The sequence below is a fragment of the Physella acuta genome, unplaced genomic scaffold (genome assembly GCF_028476545.2).
Source record: "Physella acuta isolate Inbredline_101_S28 unplaced genomic scaffold, ASM2847654v3 ptg000281l, whole genome shotgun sequence".
In the NCBI taxonomy this organism is placed as follows: domain Eukaryota; kingdom Metazoa; phylum Mollusca; class Gastropoda; family Physidae; genus Physella; species Physella acuta.
This window is the reverse complement of record NW_026731800.1, coordinates 299,908-307,333: the sequence shown is the minus strand read 5'-3', so window position 1 is coordinate 307,333 and position 7,426 is coordinate 299,908.

Here is a 7,426-nt window from a genome sequence, read left to right as displayed (position 1 = left end):
CTTAACTATCAAACTAGTGATATCGGCTGGAAAAAACTACAATATCATTATATGATTGATATAAATGAGTTTTTAGAGTTCTTGGAAGAAAAGCTAACTCATTTCCGATGACTAGTTCTCCAACAAAAATATTTTCAAATAATCAACACAAATATTGACTACAATAAATGAACAAATTAATTATATCACTGTCACCCTTAGTTTTCTAGAATATTTGAATGATACATGATTTAATTTAAAACACCCGAAATTCATAGTTAGATCTGACTTACTTCCCTTGAATCTAAAAAAAAAAATCAGAGTTCCTGCCGCTTTGTACGAGTTTTCTGAGTTCATACGAAGCAAACGGAAATTTGAGCGGTCGACAAACTGATGTTGATCAGCAGATAGCGATAGTTTATCGTTGTTTGCTCACGGCTCCAGATTTGATCAAGCTTACCATTCGTCTTCATCAACACACTCATCTTCACGCACTTCCGCTCTCCACTTAGCTCCTATTGAAACAGAAGCCCGGCTGTAGAGGCGACCGTACATGCGGCAACCTTCCGGTCCAGACGACACCAAAACATAGATGGCGGCGCCCTGTGGTGCAGTGTTTTGTGGTGCACGTGTTCGAAAAAAGGAGGGAGTTGTAAACAAATTCAACACCGGCCGATGAAAAAGTGGCGAATGTTTGAAGAAATGAAACGAAAGTTGTTTGTAAGAAACGGATTTTTAAAAAAAAAATACCTACGTTAGTGTTTTTTTTTTATTCCTAAGTCGATGTTTTTATTCTTTTTAAAGTAATTCTTTGTGAGAGTCAAAAAGTGTTGGTATACTGTAATGTCAGCAAAATGTAATTGTTGATGTTTCTAATCGACAGTTTTCGCTGTGTGTAGAGCTAAGGTAGGAGAGTAACTAATAGAAAAATTACACGGATTATCTAATCTAGTAATAAAACATAGTTGGTATGTATGAGGAGGTAGGGGGGGGGCTAAATAGCCTAAATGGCAAGAATTGTAACAAAATTAATTATAAAAAACGCTACATACTTCAGGCGTTCAACTATAAATTATTTTATCCTGACGGGTTAAGAGTAATGTTGCTTTTTGCCAATAACAAATATACCAACGTGAGATATCAGAAATGTTCAAATCGACCGTACAGGAAAAAAAGTAATGTTATGGTTTCAATACTATAGTAACACAAATGTAATTATGATCCATTGTCCATACGTAATTTTTGAATGAAACCATGATTGTATTTTAGCTAAGGAAGATATACAAAATTCATTTTTTTAACTGCAATAACTGGTTGACTTAAAGCAAAAAAAAAAAAAAACTACAACATAGAATAAGTCTACATTATTCGACGTGAAAAAAATGAAATTATACAAGATTATGTCAAAAGTTTAATTATTGTTAAATTCTAAATTGATTGGCCTGAATATTAGGAAAAAAACGCATTACAAAAGGTGACGCATCTGCATAAAAAAAACTATACATTTTCACGGTAATTTTCGTTTGATATTGAAAATACTAAACTAAAGCATACTAATACTAATACTAAAGCATTATGCTTTGAATAAACTGAAGACAGAGATTTAATAATAATCTCATTTGACAAAAAAACAGAACATTAGAATCAAAATGTACAAGACGCGGTGACACAGAAGTAATTTGTGTTTATTTTGATGACCCAAGGCACTTCTAAAATTAAATTTTGTTCTCAACAGACGTCAAACAACCGCCATATCGCAGTTGACAGCCGAGAAACTTAAAAACAGGAAACGGGGAAAAACAACGATTCTAGTTAGGCCCGTCACATGACAGGCTTGTCATTGTTCGATTGAGCTGTGACGTGGCTGGTCATGTGACTTTATAATCAATGTAATCTTGAATAGAGGGCCATCCTCTGGGGAATATATTCAAATTACAAACATATACAACCATAACGTCAGTTTAATATTCTAGCCAAAAGAGTTTGCGTAAAATGGAGGTTTCGTTCCCGCATCGTTGCTGGGGGGAGGGGAAGAACCCAGCTGTTGTCTTGTAGGAGAACGAGGTTCCTGTCATTAGCTTTCTAGCCGGCACAATGCTGGGTGCCCGGATGTTCCAGACTGCCTCGGGAACTGGTGTAGTTAATGCTGACAAGTTGGTCATGGGGGTTAAAATAGACACGTTGGTCATGGGGGGGGGGGGGGTTAAAATAGAAAAGTTGGTCACTGGGGTTAAATAGACAAGTTGGTCATAGGGTTAAAATAGACAAGTTGGTCATGGGGGTTAAAATAGACAAGTTGCCCATAGGGTTAAAATAGAAAAGTTAGTCATGGGGGTTAAAATAGACACGTTGGTCATGGGGGTTAAAATAGACTAATTGGTCATGGGGGTTAAAATAGAAAAGTTGGTATTGTGGGTTAAAATAGACAAGTTGGTCATGGGGGTTAAAATAGAAAAGTTGGTATTGTGGGTTAAAATAGACAAGTTGGTCATGGGGGTTAAAATAGAAAAGTTGGTATTGTGGGTTAAAATAGACACGTTGGTCATGTGGGGGGGGGGGGGGGGGGGTTAAAATAGACACGTTGTCATGGGGGTTAAAATAGACAGGTTAGTCATCTGTGTTAAAATTGACAAGTTGGCCATTGGGGTTAAAATTGACAAGTTGGCCATGGGGGTTAAAATAGACACGTTGGTCATGTGGGTTAAAATAGACAAGTTGGTCATGGGGGGTTAAAATAGACACGTTGGTCATCGGGGTTAAAATAGACACGTTGGTCATGGGGGTTAAAATAGACACGTTGGTCAAGGGGGTTAAAATAGACACGTTGGTCATGGGGGTTAAAATAGACAAGTTGGTCATGGGGGTTAAAATAGAAAAGTTGGTCATTGGGGTTAAAATAGACACGTTGGTCATCGGGGTTAAAATAGACATGTTGGTCATGGGGGTTAAAATAGAAAAGTTGGTCATTGGGGTTAAAATAGACACGTTGGTCATGGGGGTTAAAATAGACAAGTTGGCCATCAAAGTTATTACAAAGAAAGTGGCCACCGAAATGAAAACAGACAGTCGGGCGACTTAAATCAAAACGCAACTAGACCATTAAGACAAAAAAAAAAACCAACGAAGACAACAGCTTGGCCATGGGAAATGAAAACGCCCGAATATTATGACAGCGCATGCGCGCTCTATTGAGATGATGACCTACATATAAAGATATGATTTCAATTTAAAAAATCGTATTGCGATGTTCAAATAGCGTTATTGATAGAAACATAACCTAGGTATTCTTTATGCCATAGAGTTATGCCCCATATAAAGAGATAGTAAGAGCGCATCAGTAGTCCTCCGCAACTGAGTAAATACATCTTTAGTTTAAAACTAGCAAAGTTCAAACGGACTATTTTCACGTGCATTGAAAAATGATAGAAAAGTTTTACTGGGGGTTTAATTTTATTTTTCTGGGAGGGGGGAGGTGGGGGGGGGGGGGGTGTAAAAACTGCAACACATGACGCCATAGTGATGACGGATCTCTTTGATGGTCACGTGACTTAGTACGAACATTGTAATTGGCCGGCAAACTTTTTGTTTTCGGACCGCAAACTGCGTCCACGTCATTCTTCGGCCCGGCGGGCAGAATATTAGCCCGGCAGCGTTTCGTCCTCACCCCCGGGGCCACCCCGCCCCCCCCCCCTCCCCGTGTTACGACTTGCTTTAAACTAAACGGCGGGAAATGGACAACATCTGTGCCTGCTCTGATTATAGTCGTCTGCTGTTTCTACGTCAACAACAGCAATTGTAGAAATGAAAGGCTCGTTAAACGCCGAGCGCTGGAATACTCGTGAAATTAGCATAATCGGCGGGTAAGGGAGATAATTAGATGTCTGAGATAACCCCCAGTTTCGTCCCTTAGCAGGCTAATTGTTGGTCATTATCTCCGCGAGCCAGCGTCTTCACCGCCTCCGTCACTGTGATGTTTGGTGACGGGGTCAGACCTCCGGCCGGTAGTGACAGTCAAGGGCTATTCACCGTCCCCCCGGGAGAGGGGACACGAACTTCCGGGGCCCACCGTCAGGTATTATTTACTTTTGGTGTCTGACAGAGCGGCGAGTAGTCACAAAGTGACCCCCCCCCCCCTTTTTTCTCTGGCAATGGACAACGTCAGGGTACTGTGTCCATGTGTGACAGAACAGCGACTGGTCACACTGTCCTACCCACACCCCTTCCCTAACCCCACTCTGCCAGTGGGTAGCGTTAGGACACTGTGTCAATATAATAGAACACCAACTAGTCAAAGTTACCCCCCCCCCCCAACACACACACACACACACAAAATGGAAACGTTAGGACACTGTCCATGTGTTATAGAATATCAACTAGTTCCCCCCCCCCCCCACACACACATACAAAATGGACAACGTTCGGACACTGTCCATGTGTTATAGAATATCAACTAGTTCCCCCCCCCCCCCCACATGTGCGATACAACATCAAATAGTCACACACACTGTGTGATAGAACATCAACTAGTCACACACAAATGTCCATGTGTTATAGAACATCAACTAGTCACACACACTGTGTGGTAGAACATCAACTAGTCACACACACTGTGTGGTAGAACATCAACTAGTCACACACAAATGTCCATGTGTGATAGAACATCAACTAGTCACACACACTGTGTGGTAGAACATCAACTAGTCACACACAAATGTCCATGTGTGATAGAACATCAACTAGTCACACACACTGTGTGATAGAACATCAACTAGTCACACACAAATGTCCATGTGTGGTAGAACATCAACTAGTCACACACAAATGTCCATGTGTGATAGAACATCAACTAGTCACACACACTGTGTGATAGAACATCAACTAGTCACACACAAATGTCCATGTGTGGTAGAACATCAACTAGTCACACACAAATGTCCATGTGTGATAGAACATCAATTAGTCACACACAAATGTCCATGTGTGATAGAACATCAACTAGTCACACACAAATGTCCATGTGTGGTAGAACATCAACTAGTCACACACACTGTGTGGTAGAACATCAACTAGTCACACACAAATGTCCATGTGTGATAGAACATCAACTAGTCACACACACTGTGTGGTAGAACATCAACTAGTCACACACAAATGTCCATGTGTGATAGAACATCAACTAGTCACACACACTGTGTGGTAGAAAATCAACTAGTCACACACAAATGTCCATGTGTGATAGAACATCAACTAGTCACACACACTGTGTGATAGAACATCAACTAGTCACACACAAATGTCCATGTGTGGTAGAACATCAACTAGTCACACACACTGTGTGGTAGAACATCAACTAGTCACACACAAATGTCCATGTGTGATAGAACATCAACTAGTCACACACAAATGTCCATGTGTGATAGAACATCAACTAGTCACACACACTGTGTGATAGAACATCAACTAGTCACACACAAATGTCCATGTGTGGTAGAACATCAACTAGTCACACACACTGTGTGATAGAACATCAACTAGTCACACACAAATGTCCATGTGTGGTAGAACATCAACTAGTCACACACAAATGTCCATGTGTGATAGAACATCAACTAGTCACACACACTGTGTGATAGAACATCAACTAGTCACACACAAATGTCCATGTGTGATAGAACATCAACTAGTCACACACACTGTGTGGTAGAACATCAACTAGTCACACACAAATGTCCATGTGTGATAGAACATCAACTAGTCACACACACTGTGTGGTAGAACATCAACTAGTCACACACAAATGTCCATGTGTGATAGAACATCAACTAGTCACACACACTGTGTGATAGAACATCAACTAGTCACACACAAATGTCCATGTGTGGTAGAACATCAACTAGTCACACACACTGTGTGGTAGAACATCAACTAGTCACACACAAATGTCCATGTGGGATAGAACATCAACTAGTCACACACAAATGTCCATGTGTGATAGAACATCAACTAGTCACACACACTGTGTGATAGAACATCAACTAGTCACACACAAAAAGTCCATGTGTGGTAGAACATCAACTAGTCACACACACTGTGTGATAGAACATCAACTAGTCACACACAAATGTCCATGTGTGGTAGAACATCAACTAGTCACACACAAATGTCCATGTGTGATAGAACATCAACTAGTCACACACACTGTGTGATAGAACATCAACTAGTCACACACAAATGTCCATGTGTGATAGAACATCAACTAGTCACACACACTGTGTGGTAGAACATCAACTAGTCACACACAAATGTCCATGTGTGATAGAACATCAACTAGTCACACACACTGTGTGATAGAACATCAACTAGTCACACACAAAAGTCCATGTGTGATAGAACATCAACTAGTCACACACAAATGTCCATGTGTGATAGAACATCAACTAGTCACACACACTGTGTGATAGAACATCAACTAGTCACACACAAATGTCCATGTGTGGTAGAACATCAACTAGTCACACACAAATGACCATGTGTGATAGAACATCAACTAGTCACACACAAATGTCCATGTGTGGTAGAACATCAACTAGTCACACACACTGTGTGATAGAACATCAACTAGTCACACACAAATGTCCATGTGTGATAGAACATCAACTAGTCACACACAAATGTCCATGTGTGGTAGAACATCAACTAGTCACACACTGTGTGATAGAACATCAACTAGTCACACACAAATGTCCATGTGTGATAGAACACCAACTAGTCACACACAAATGTCCATGTGTGATAGGACATCAACTAGTCACACACACTGTGTGATAGAACACCAACTAGTCACACACAAATGTCCATGTGTGGTAGAACATCAACTAGTCACACACAAATGTCCATGTGTGATAGAACACCAACTAGTCACACACAAATGTCCATGTGTGATAGAACATCAACTAGTCACACACAAATGTCCATGTGTGATAGAACATCAACTAGTCACACACAAATGTCCATGTGGGATAGAACATCAACTAGTCACACACAAATGTCCATGTGTGATAGAACATCAACTAGTCACACACAAATGTCCATGTGTGATAGAACATCAACTAGTTACACACAAATGTCAATGTGTTGCTAAAATCGCGGGCACAGCAGAGTCAGCGGAGTATCTTCCGAGGACCCATCTATTATAAGGGCCCATCATGAACTTTTAAAATCGTATACGGACCATCCCCTACCCCCAACATTACCCCCACCCTCTACTACAATGACACTTTTTACTACAAAAATAATGGGATTTACAACCTTTATTTCGTGTTCATCCACTATTGTATGTTGCATTGCCTTGTATTAAGAAATTAAAAGAATGAATGTTTAGGCTAGGGGTAACGTATTTTTTTATTCAACCTTTCTTAAACAAAAAAGAAGAAAAAAGTACCAAAGT